The 13,626-nt window shown below is 44.6% G+C and overlaps 1 long non-coding RNA gene across 1 annotated transcript; it reads right to left on the bottom strand.

Annotated features, from left to right (window-relative positions):
* Positions 1-4,289: 4,289 nt before the first annotated feature.
* Positions 4,290-13,124, bottom strand: LOC129380282 (uncharacterized). The gene is made up of 4 exons (XR_008608294.2): positions 12,998-13,124; positions 11,068-11,139; positions 7,432-7,484; positions 4,290-4,389 (listed from the first exon to the last, which is right to left on the bottom strand). It is a non-coding gene; the product is annotated as an uncharacterized lncRNA (long non-coding RNA).
* Positions 13,125-13,626: the final 502 nt, after the last annotated feature.

Below are 13,626 nucleotides of genomic sequence, written 5' to 3'. Positions count from 1 at the left end.
ACCTATCTCAATATGAATGTCAACAACGATGGGCTCAGCATTAAGGCAATGGAACGACACACTGTGTTGCCATCGCAGTCGTAGGAAGTTGCAATCTCCCTGCCAACCACAGTGTCAAATGATAGCACGTTATAGTATATCTAGTTGTAATCACTGTACCCCAGTTGAAACTCCCTAGTATCCCTAGTGTCGTGGCTGCATCTATCAGTGCCAGCGGCCACCGTTGTCGACGTGGAGGTGTCTATTGTGGATGGGACGCTATCACTTTGATTGCGATAGCGATTATATGCACACCCGAAGCGAAGTTTTGCCGTTGGCACCGCCGTCACCGCAAGATTCCGTATATATTTAGGTATATGCAGGCTATACATGCCATACCATGGTATATGACATGCGGTATATGCGGGTTACTGCATTGCCATACTATTCTACCCCTACAGTTGCTCCCACCAGGTCCCATATTCATGACAAAATCATTCCTTAAAGTTTTCAGAATAACAGCCCACAAACAAATGTCACGAAACAAAACACCCGGTAGCGCATGCCCTATATCTTAAATCTTCTCAGACTTACATACTAAAAGTGAAATACGATAACACATCTCAAAGCTGGAAATCATGTAATGTCATTGGCGCGGCTGTGCACTATCTGCGGGATCGGCCCGGGAACGAGGTTTGAAACACACCCAGCACGGAAAAGTGGTCAAATTCGCCAAGACAGACGTTGGCCTTATATAGCAAATACAAACTAAACTGTCCGATGAAACGATTCAAACAGAGGATCTGTAGAAGAGCACCTCGTTTTTACTTAGCTCGCATTTCCTTTAATTCATACTGCCACTCCTAATTGATAGCGCCTTGTCCGTCGTACATGTTGTTCTTTTAGTCCTCGTCTGCATAGCGCTCTTTTCATCAAGTATGCAAAACCAACTCGCCCACATCAAGCTTCTGCTGCCACTACAGCTACGAGGCTTACACTTCGTGTACTATTCTAAAATGGTGTTGCTATCGAATTCATTGCTTCGTCATTATGACGAAACTGTGAATATCCTTAAGCTGCATGCAAATATTAAGTTGGATACCTCTCATGCCCGTTTGGTATAATCATTTTGGAGGATTGGTCAAGGATGCGCACGTACGAATATCGCATATGCAGTGCCGGTGTTGTATGTTCAGACACATACCCCCAGTGGGTACGCACGAGGTTACCCAACGACCCGTTGGGTAACGTTGTAGCTACCACCAGGTTGTATATTCCGCCGCATACCCCTTGGCCCATGTCTGCTTGGCAAGAGAGCAGCCAGCACATACCTAGTGGTAAACTTAAATCACTGGGTATGTGAAAGCGGTTAGATACACAAAGACATAGCGCAGAGTGGACAAAGCTCCCACCTAATCTCATTATTATGACTGAAAGGAAACGTATGAGCCCGACCGTTACCGTCTCCGAACTCGTTCCTTTCCATCTGTGGTAGACCCTCTCTTTTCGCTATGTTATAGAGAAGTTCGCATAATCTAAGGCTTGCCGTCAAACACCTGAATTGTGTTTCACAATGACAATGTGCACAGCACATGTATAATTCTGCATAGCAATATAGTAGGAAATTTTCGCAGTTAGGAGAGAATAGCATTTGCATGGAAATCAATAAGCATGGCGATCGCCACGTGAGGACGTGCATCATTCGTTACTTCTGGCTGCATTATTGCTTTGACAGTGTTGTTGAAGAGCTTCGCATACTGCAGCAATGGGACAATGCTTCCGAGATTGCTTTGTCATTATGCAGTGAAAGGAGTTAAATGATTTCGTGCGGTGGCTTTTATTCCCAGCCGTGGCAGAAAGACTTTAAAAGGAGTCATACCCAAAGGAAAAAAATAAAATAAAAGCACTCGTTCGCCAAGCTTTGGGCGCGCGGTAACAATAATAATTTGCAGAATCAAATCCGGAGCCCTCGCCTATACCGCGTTTTTCGTAGCCTGAGTATTCATTCCTGCTGGTAATTTACAAGCTAGCTTTGTTTAATTAGCTTTTAATAAAGACGATGACCTTTCGCTATATTCACAGCATGGCAGCAGCAGAAAGCACCGAAGTGCGAAAAAGACAAACATGAGGTTAGCGGAAAGAAGAGCCGACACAGTGTTATTTCCGTTAACCTCACATTTGTCCTTGCGCATTTCAGTGTTTCTCGCTGAAGTCCCGCCATAACTTAAGACCACCTCGTCCACAGCGCCATTATAATTCTACTATATTCAAAACGTGAAATTTATGAAAAGGAAAACCGTATTTCAGCTCGACTAGAACAGCTTCGCTCCGATTAGCTTTTTGGCAGTTTTCGTTGCGGGTCTTACAAGCACGTGATAAAATAATCCCACACTTGTGCTATAAGGCACTGGAATGACTACTCACGTCCGAGACCTGCACATCAACATGCTCTGGATGCATTGTTTGACAAAATCGTTCGAACGTCATGTTTTGCCCGGGGTAAAATCGGTTCGAGTAGTTTGCTTGCGTACGAACTTCGACGCAAGATTTTGGCAGAGACCTGGGGAAGAACGCAACCACATCACTCCACATTGATCACAAAACAGTTCCCTTGTAACCTTTATGCGAGTTATCTGTCGATTCTGTCGTGGCCGTAAGCGAACAGACTTATGGTAGCGACGTGCAAGAAGTAAACAAAACAGCTTTCCCCAGGTACACTACTCTCCCTCTTTTTTGCACACACACGCACCTACACACTTGGAATAACTCGACGAGAAACACGCCATGCGACACCACACAAAACCGATTTGAAGAACAAGCCTAAATACATGGGCGCTAGAATGTAGCGGTTTGCGCTGGGCAACAATTGAAAGAAGAAGGCTTTACATACCTCACAACGAAACGGATTTGTGCCTGAGTGCAGTTTGAAAGCGAATACATGTTCTTGCCTGTGCCCGAAAAGCTCATTAAATATCCATCTCGCCACGAACAGTTAAGCCCTTGGGGATAACCTTCCACCTGGGACGGTGCAAGCACGCCATCGTGACTTGCCCCAAGCCTGAAAAGAAAAGGTCAAAACATTTGTGTGCTCAGCCTAGAACACCGCGAATGCATATGCAAATTCAAGCATTTCACAGCACTGCTACCTAAAAGAAAGGGCTGGGGAGGTTGCTCAAGTTACATTTCTGTGAAATATATGTGGCGGTTTTCGCAGGTTCGGCGCTATCTTTATGTCCAAGGTCCTATTCATCTCTGCTTCTTGCTACGGGCATTCTCAGCTATGGTAAATTCGGTTATTTAATTCTCAGTGCTCTCGGACTCGGACTGCAATGATTCGGAGCCCAGTTTGATCGTAGGCCGAGGAAGCATGCCCGAGACGAAAGTACAGTCACTCCTCAGAGTAATCGCTGGCCGCAAACAGGAACACGTATGCCGTTGTCCTTAAAAAGAAATATGTCGGACAATCACGGCCATGCGACCGCCACAGCACCTGCTTTACCACAGTTGCAGACGCCACTCCAGCAACAAAACTTGCCGCAGCTATGCGACTGCAACTTCGCCAGGTTTCGGTCGCCTTCTCAGGTCGAACGTGAGGGTGCCTCCGAGAGCTCTCAATTGACGGTAAGAAGGGCTTATGTAGCTCTGAAAGAACGAGGAGGTGAACGTGCTCGGAGTGCTCAGTTTAGACCAGCCTAATGTAAAACGCACTCACAGAGCTCTCGGAACCGGCCAGCCGAATGCATCATTAGCATCTTCCTCTCCACACCGAAGCCGAGGCACCCTCGCCATATGCAGCATTATCTCTGCCCCCTGCCGCCGTCACCACTTCCAAACGTTCCGCGCATTGCTAGCGCATCTCGGCGGGCTTTAGCCTGGGCAGCGGGCCACTTTCCCTCCGCCTATAGGTACAGAGCTTGAGCAATCCTTATGTTTACACGAAGGCTCACACGAATAATAATAATAATAATAATAATAATAATAATAATAATAATAATAATAATAATAATAATAATAATAATAATAATAATAATAATAAAATTTCGCCTTGCACTAGAGCAAGCATGCTCTTGGGGACACCGGCAAATCCCGCCACAGCGGCAACCTTTATAGGCTCAGTAACTGACTATGCCCTTTCTGATTCGCTCGCAGCATAAATATGGCGGAAATCGACAATGTGATAGTGTTTCGCAGTGTCCACTGTAGCGCAGAAAGTATTTCTTCTGTGCTGCATTAATCCCGCTTATGTAATTGGGGACGATGATGACCCATGCATTTTAGATTTGGATTGGGAGCCAACATACGCATGTGCGATCTCATGAGCCACCGCAGATACTCCGTTGAACTTGTGTGGATCATCTTCTGCCACTACAACTTTTTTGTCCGTGCAAACGCCAGCAATGGAAGTGACACCTGAAAAATCAATGTAAGTGACAGCTTTGCGGAGGAGACGTAGTTCATCAGAGCGCACAATCATAGTCGCCAATTATGCCTGCGATTAGAAGAAAACAAGAAGGGTTCCCGTCATTCCTGTCCATAGTCCCAAGTTCATTAGCATTTCGGGAGCCCCCCGTATGCATTACGACACTTCAAAAGTTTTGACTTGGCAAGCGACCAGAAATTAGAAATTAAAATTGGATAGAAGGCTCTAGGTAGGGAAAAACTTCAATTTTCGTTTTCACATGCACGTAAGACAAGAAAATATCTTTTATTAGGGAACTTCTGGACCAACCAGAGGAACATCTGTTAAAATTAGGAGATAGTTTTGTGGTCTACTAAAGTAGCATTCTAAAAATGTAGCGAGCAACAGGTTTTGCAAAGATTGCCGAAATTCAGTAAGATTATGAAATATTGAAGCCTGAAATTGACAAAGTAGAACTGTACGTCAAGAACAGGTGTCGCCGTTCTGGAAACTGCACCTGTAACATCATGTAAAGCGGACATATTTGAGACCTAACTTTCCAGCTTACGTGATAATGTTAGCGTGTGTTCGAAGGCGTAGAAATAGTAGTGCGCACAAATTAAAGACATATTTTAGGCCTATATATTATATATCAATTTCAGATCGTTGTATATGTATGAATAAGTGCAGTGTACAATGGCGTGCTGTGGTTTCTTATTGCAGAGAGACAAAGTCGTAAACTTGGTGTGTGAGCTTTCTCGAAATCTTGAGAAATGCAACAACTTTTATTAAAAGTAGATACAAGAAATAAAAAAAATCAATTTTCTACTCTCGCTAGACATGTCCTTCCTTTAAATGCAACAAGCTTCATCAATACGGAAGGAGTGGTTGCCAAGAAAAATGATTTCTCAGAAAGAGAATCTTTAGGCAAGCCCCACAAATTCTCAGAGGAACGGCAAAGAAGCACCCGCCAGACATCTGCATCGAACGGATTCTGGCGCACGACTTCCTGCTGGGGAATGCGGCAGCCAACGCCTTCGCCCGAGATCACGTTCACCTCGGGCTTTCTCACAGGACGCGCCAAAGAGAACGGAGGAAGTACCCGAAATGTACACCGATGTTCTGCAACCCTATAGGGTAGACAGAAACCGCCATCTCACCCAAGCCTAACTAAGCAAGAGGCAGTAACCAGCGAGAAATTGTACGCCTGCAGCTACGTTCACGGCATCCCATTGGACCGAATCTCACCCACTCAACATTCATACTTCTGCACGTATTTTGAGATGTCAGACACCCTATGGCATATTGTCACGTGGTAGTGACGTATAAAGAACACAGTAGCAATACTGTGAAAGACGAAACTAACTGTTATTAGGCCAACCTGTGCCCACAAGAACAGGCTACACTTAAAGAATGGCGACACGGCGAACACAGTCGGCCATCGTCAAAATCGGATGAGTGGGTCAAGTGCGTCGGGCTTTATACATCAGTCGTCGAATGTTCCAGAGTAATCGCTGGGACCCGCGTGCCTACCACAAAGTTCTACACCATTCGCATCGCGCATACATGTGATCAGATTGCACAAGGTTCGGCGACACCAGAGAGCGGATAGAAGAATGAGATAGCATTCTAGAAACTTCCGATATATGTAGACGCGTCCTGCGGTGAGCAAGAACATTTGTTAGGCGGTGAAACGTGGTCACCCGATAAAGATAAGCAAGTACACGTGTCAATAGAATATGGGGACGTGGCGGAAGACACGACACCCTAGATACGCAAACACTCACCGAGGGGCAGTGGGAGGCCAAGCTATCAGACCCAGATCTGAAGAGACAGCGCAGCCCGATAGAACGGGCACGGTAGGTAACCATGGCACGCGGCTACCAGGAATAAAGAGGCCGCCCAATTGTGGCGCGGACTGGACTTGCTCACAATGAAAGTTTATTCTCTCTATGACAGCTTCGGGGGTCTTTCCACGATGTTTTTCTTTCCTTGATGGTTTGCCTAAACTTGGTCAAGTACGCACAGAAATATTCTGTATAAAGGGTTGAGCCCTCTTGAAGGTAGTCTTCCAGTAGAACTCCTTTCTTATCTTAAAAAACTGTTTCCATTGGCGTCTGCTGTGGTGCCTAACTTCTTTGGCCTGGCGGAATTAGTGGGCGTCTATTTCTGGGGTGTTCTTTGGTCTCAGGATCATAACAGTAAATTCATGTCTCATCGCCCATTACCAGTTTACCCAAGAAACCTCACAAATTTTTTTCAAAATGTTACAAAACGGCCACGATACGTTTCCTCCTTTGCTTAGTCGTCAAAAGTATTGCGATACACTTTGTTTATACGTTTCTCATCTGCAAGTTGTCATGGATAATGGCAGCAACTCTCTTCCGGGATATTCCCACGTATGTAGCAATACTTCTGGCTGATATTCGACAGCCCTTCATAATCACGTCATGGAGGGCTTTTACATATGCAGATACAGGGACAGAATCACGTCTTCCTCTGGTGCTTCTCACTTCAAACACCGGAATGGCATGTGTGAAAATTGGCTATCCAACATTTAATGGTAGCGTATGAAGTTTTTGACATTTCATCATCCATCTGCTTCCCGCCTTTTCTTGGGGAAACAAGAACTTAATTTTGGTCCTAATGCTCTTTCGCATTGAACTTTTCTTAAGGTGTTGCAATGCTCACTTTAGACCTCACAAAAATAAGAGGCTAAAAAATTACGTAGCTGATATTTCCGCCATCGAATGCGCGAAAATTGTCCATTATACCCGGCATTTTGCCACTGGATCTTTTTTTGCAATTAATAAAAGCTTGAATGAGTATAGGATAGTAACATGGAATGACGCGAGAGCATGCTGGAAATAAATCAGTTGTCACAATCATGCGTGTCACAATTTTCTAGATTTGTTTACGTCGATGTGTGGTCAACGCTTCTTTGAATCTAACCCGAGACCTCCTGCTTACAACCAGAACACGATAAGCGTAGAGTTAGAGGACTGGTGTTGCAGCAATGGTTAGTCTGACATCATAGAAACAGCATCACCTACCATGAATATTCCTGTTGATGAACGTGTCGTTCAATTTTACCGCCAGGTCTTCACTAGAAAGAGTGAACATATAATGTCACCAGTTGCCGTTTGAAAGGCGTCTGCACATTCAGGAAAAAGCTTTACGGAGTTCTCCCACAATGATGCAAAAAAAATTTTTCTTTTAACCTCTACATGTGCTCCATGTTAGCAGATTTTAATTTTTTCTCCAGCAGTATTGGATGATACAATTCTCGGCCAGATGCAAATTTTGTCAGGAAAGGGCGGACCTGGATCACATTATCTGGACCTGCCCTCGGGCGCCTCGACCAGGCCAAAAATATAAGGATGGGAAGCAGTGAGAGACAGCGCTGCTCATCTCGGCCCCCAAAGACCAACTTTTGGCAGTCCAGCAGGCCGAGGATGCCGCCAGAGCCCAAGGGCTTCTGGCCGCCATCTAGGCAGGGTTTAACAGCGAAGCTGTATACCTTTACCGTCCAAGGCAATTTTCGTGTCGTTGTAGTAAACAAACAAAGAAAAACTCCCCATACGTGGGTCGATCCCGGAGATAGTGCAATGCCCCGCCGACCCGCTGCGGAGGTGCAGTTAACCCTTAAGGGGTCCACATACACAGCTTGGTTGGTCATCCTTCACAGATTTGAATGGCACTGAGATTTTTTTGTTGTTTTCATTACGCAACTGCGTAGGTGCTAGCTAGTTGCGACACGCCGATTTAATTCTGCTTGTTAATGGCCCGCGATGTTTTGAATCATCTAAACATGCTTTTTATGGGACGCAAGGCATTCACACGATCTCCTGTATTTCTCCTGTATGTTTTAGATGTGATAAACATTTCGTTTATTTGAATTGATAATCAAACGTTGTTTTTCTTAACTTTCGTACGATTTGTGATTAAAATGAAGCAAAATTATTTCATTACAGACACGTGTAACTTATTCAGGAATTGCAAACCCCTAAGAGAACGATGTTATTTCCAGGCACTGGGCAGGCTGTTAATATTAAAGGAAGAATGAAACAGGAAAACAAAACATGACATCAGCTTCTACAGCCGGCACGCTTTCCTGGGGGCTCCTGTATGTGAGAAATTCTAAGGTAAAGCCTGTCCGTTCAGACTACTAATGGAGTACAAACGAACAGCTAGAAAGAAAAAATAAAGAAGATGGTGAGATGCTTGAGCAGGGAACACAATCACTTAAGTGTGCTTTCCGGAACCAACTCGGCCGAGGACTCTCCCAGAATATCTTCAATTAAATTTACATACCTGGTAAGACGCACCACAAGGTCACACTGCGTGAACTGGCATGACTTTATCAACTCTGCCGTCTTATTCCGTATCGCGCGTATGTCCACAGCACAGACGTTCGGTTCCCCAAGCTCATATAGTGCCTTCCCGCAAATATTTCTTCCAGCGCTGGTTTCGTCCTATAAGAACCACGTACACCAGATTGCAGAACATGAAGAATCATGCGCAGAATTGTGAAAGAAGTTTAGAACGCTTCGTGGACAGTCTTAGGATTGTGGTTCCACACGATGCCATGCCTTGCGCGGCGTGATGTCTATAGTTGCACTTTCAAGCGAAGCTTCATATGCGTCTCTCTTCGAGTTTGGCGTCGCTGCCTCGCCAGGTTAACGGGGCCAACAACGGTGCCATGCCGTGCAATTGAAGGGTGACGTGGTGTGCCTATCCTGATATCAGTACACGATACGCGTGTCATCGCTATAGCTTAAGTCTTGCTTATCCAGCGGCGCTAGTATTCCTGTTTTTAATTATGATCATCTAGGAACATTTTGTAGGGCTTGAGATATCATTGACAGCGCTTTAAAAGTCGAAGCCTCAGAGAAAGTTTGAATGCGATTAGCACTCTTCGCATACTACTGGCGTTTACAGCCTATCTAGCTACCTAGCCTCTTACTCCTTACCTAGTGGGCCAAGTTGTCCAGCAGCTTGGGCCACTAGCTATGTGCTCATGGACATGATGCCGTGGTGGTCGTTAATTCGTCGTCATTGCAGCTCTGTCATCTGAGTCTCATCACCCCGTTGTCGTCAGGCCTTCTTATAATGACTTATAATGGCTGGCCTTCTTATAATGGATTACGCCTATCTAAGCCCCGAGTGAAAATTTTGTGATATAATTGCAATGACCGATCTCAAGGTGTGTTCTACCAACTGCAGCAGTTTGAATCGAGGAAGAGAAACAGGGCTTACGTTAAACGAGAGGACCTTGTTTTGTGTGTCACTTGGGGGTTCGGACTTAAAATGAGGTTTGTTCCGATCGTCCGCCGCGAAATGTAAAAGGCTTGCGATGTGGAGTATTGTTAATAAAAAAACCGGATGTTAGTATCCTTGAAAACAGTTATAATGTGGTTAAATGTTAGAAATGGTGTCTTCTTAAACTTTATTGGGGGCGTTTGCATCATTTTGTCCAAATTTAAGATATTTGAAAAGATGAGTAGCCAACGTCGAGCCCAGGCGTCAATTAGAGCTTAAACAGAGAAGAAAAAAAAAGAAACTCAGTGATGAGTTATAGCAAGGAACAGTTGCCTTATACAGCCTCTTAAAGTTACCTATAGCAACCGCTTTTGAACGCTATTGACCTAGCTTCATCTATCGTGTTGCATGCGTGCTTCTGAGGAATGTACACGTTCAGTATGACGTGCTCAGCTGTGGATATAGTATGTTGAAGATGTTATGGTTCCAAATCGGCTATCGTTTTACGTGCGCTACTTCGTAAATTATTCATCGAATGACGCACGACGGTTACAAATGACCTAGAGAGGTTAAGAAACACAAATGACAGAGAGTTTTGTCCCCCATTGTTCCGTGCAGTGTAGTGAGAGCAACGGGTGGTGTCAACCGACCATAAAACGTGGACCGACAGAAGAAAGTTTAGCAAGAGCTGTGTCTAACCAGTACTCACGTACGGGGCAGAAACCTGCAGGCTTACGAAAAGGGTTCTACTTAAATTGAGGACGACGCAACGAGCTATGGAAAGAAGAATGATAGGTGTAACATTAAGGGATAAGAGAAGAGCAGATTGGGTGAGGGAACAAACGCGAGTTAATGATATCTTAGTTGAAATCAAGAAAAAGAAATTGGCATGGGCAGGACACGTAATGAGGAGCGAAGATAACCGATGGTCATTAAGAGTTACGGAATGGATTGCAAGGGAAGGGAAGCGTAGCAGAGGGCGGCAGAAAGTTAGGTGGGCGGACGAGATTAAGAAGTTTGCAGGGACAACATGGCCACAATTAGGATATGACCGGGGTAGTTGGAGAAGTATGGGAGAGGCCTTTGCCCTGCAGTGGGCATAACCAGGCTGATGATGATGATGATGTCCGCTGTAGACTCCTAAGTCGTGTGAGACGGCGGGTGCATAAAAGTATAGTGGAAGAAGTATCGCCGCGCAAAGTTAAACGCCTTCGCTATTTCCTGAGCCCGAAGTGTACGGATCGTGACAGGCAATTTTAGCGTCGACAGAAACCGTACTTTTCGGTGAAATGCAGGCTGGTGCCGAAACAAAGCAAATAGATGCTATGCATGTAAAACTAGCGATAAAGCATCACAAACCACGCGAGCTTTAGTGTCGTACGGCATTTTTAAACAAAAGTTCTCGTTTCTGCTTGAAAATAGCTCACCTCAGTTTTGATCACTGCGTTAAGCTGGAATTGTATAACTGGATCAGTCATTCCAGCGAACCAAAGGGCAACCTTCGCGCAAGAAAAAAGACAGGAAGGAAAGAAAGAACATCGTCAGTAGCGCCCATTCGTAGAACATGTGAGCCTGACGTCAGTAATTCCTGCCGCTCTATCGCAGCGTCTAAAAGAGTAAATTTCAGATCGTGTTGCCGTTCCCGTGCTGCTACACGTGCTGTTGTGAACGCGAAAGCATTCAGAGCGGTGAAATAGAGAATGAGTTTTACATGCTAACGCAAAAAATCTAGTGCATAAATAACGTATATTACAACATTTTTCGCTATGAAACGCTTGCCCAAGCTTTTGAAAAATACCATCCTTTGAAATTTTGAAACGAAGCTACAGATAGCTGGTCGCCCAGTATCGTCAGCCTGTCGTACAGCTTTGCCACGTATTGTTCGTAACGTGCAACAACACTATGCTATGGGCAAATTCGTCTCGTCTTGTGCAGAAGACACAATATTTGCGAGAAATACCTTAAAATTCAAGAATTTCACATTGGAAACAACTTAAGTTTGTGATTCTTGCAGTTCTCTGGACATCTTTGTAAATTACAACCTGCTATGCCCATAGAATTAAAAAAAATACTAACGTTATGCGCTGACTTCATTTCAAATGGCGAACAATTTTGAATCCATAAATACCAGATAACAGAGCTGGGGAATGGCGTTAGTTATTTCCAAGAGTGAAAGAAAAAGGTTTCCGACGCTCGCAAATTCAGCTGCAAAAATATAATCAATTAACGTACGCGAGGCATCGGGTATCAATTGATGGTTCACTTAACGTACGAATAAAAGAGACGGAGAACACAACACCAGGGCTCATACTTTGTCGTGCTGCCTTTCCGTTCAGTTTTTTTTCCTTCCCGCTGTATGCAAAGTTGCAATCTTACCGACTCGCCCAACTGGCTGCGGTTATTCGGTACCAGTGCATTCATCGGACACATCAATATTATTACTAAGCATATAATCAAATTATGCATAATTCACGATTTGACTCACACAGACAAATATACGGCTACGTGAAGTACGGTTTTAGTTAGGTTAAGTATAAATATTTTCTGTGGATTCACATAGGGAAGCTGCATTTTATAATCGAACCGGTCATTTGATTGCTTTGAAACTTGGTGTCGCACTGAGCCGGTCTTGAAGTTGAATTTGCATGACTTTGTGTTAGGCTGCCTCGTGCTGTAGCACAAGACCAGATGCTGTTTTAAAGCGGAAAATACGTACGAACAAAAGTAAATGGGGTTACGAGTGCGTTCCTTCTTTCTTTTTTTTAAAGTCAGGAATCTTGCCGACCGGCATACGGGGCCACTTAATAATATGGTGCGTGGAATGATATGCATTGCGCTACTAAATGTGAGGGTGCGAAGGGGTCAGCTTTGGGTGATCTCGCATTCGCCCGCTAAACTGAAGGTACCCGTATTCTCCGCCGTCTAAGCACAAACATCATCGGAGAATACGACGGAACCGTTCCTGTGTCATTGTTATCATATCCCACCACTCCTGCTCTCAGAAAACCAACTCTGGAGCAATATGGCACACGACGCAGGAAGCCGTTGCTTTACTTTTATCTCTTATTTATTTTGCTGACTACAACGCCCTCCACCATAGTATAACTGTATGTACTTTTGTAAACAGGTTTCATTGTACAGCTGAGCCAGCTGAGTGTTGCAATGCGTGCCTCTGAGAGTGCAAAAGCTCGTCCTATAGCTGTACCTATACAGAGAGGGCCAGTAATGGGCTGAGCGATATTAAGCATTTCGTATGGCTGCAGCAGCACCGGAACTATGATCAAGGGAAGCAGAAACAGTAATCTCTCAGACGCGAAATGGGGAAGAAAATGAAGGAATGCGTTGTTGACAACTTACCGCATTTAGAAACGCGGCTAGGTAGTTCACGAGATCCCGAGTTTCATTGAATGCCTTTTCATATTCGGCGCCTACTACAAAGCAGACTTCGACGACGAATCTATCAGTAAAATTGCACTTCTTTGGTGCTTCTGCAAAAGTTCGTGCAACAAGAGAAAAAAAGCTGAAAAAAAACAAGCCTGTGTACTGTTCAAAACGGCCCAATCTGTACGTGGTTTATAATTAAAGCGCGAGAAAGGCAATATTCTGAATACAGAGCAAACAAAATTCGCATAAGTGCCACATTTACGCCGCACAAAAGTCTCATGATACAGGAGATGCATCACCCGGTGCACATAAGGTGTAAAATTGTACTGAAGCAAGACGATCTCGCAATGGTCTACGCCACAATATGACACGGTGCTCAGTTGTCCGGATGGCAGCGTGCACCACCTTTAGGAAGTGTACACACGTGCAATGTTATAGCCGAGTGCTCAAGCTTTCCAGCGCACGTGGTAAAAAAAAAAAAAAGACTATTTTCTTCGCTACAAGAGTGAGTACAGCTAGCGGTATATCGAGCTGCAGTGCGCAGGCGCAGCTTAACTGTTTTCTGTGCTCAACTATCTGCTTCGCTCGTTAAACATGCAAGC

This window comes from Dermacentor andersoni, chromosome 10, assembly GCF_023375885.2.
Source record: "Dermacentor andersoni chromosome 10, qqDerAnde1_hic_scaffold, whole genome shotgun sequence".
Taxonomy (NCBI): domain Eukaryota; kingdom Metazoa; phylum Arthropoda; class Arachnida; order Ixodida; family Ixodidae; genus Dermacentor; species Dermacentor andersoni.
The sequence above is the reverse complement of the archived record's forward strand: the minus strand, read 5'-3'. Positions and strand labels throughout refer to the sequence as shown.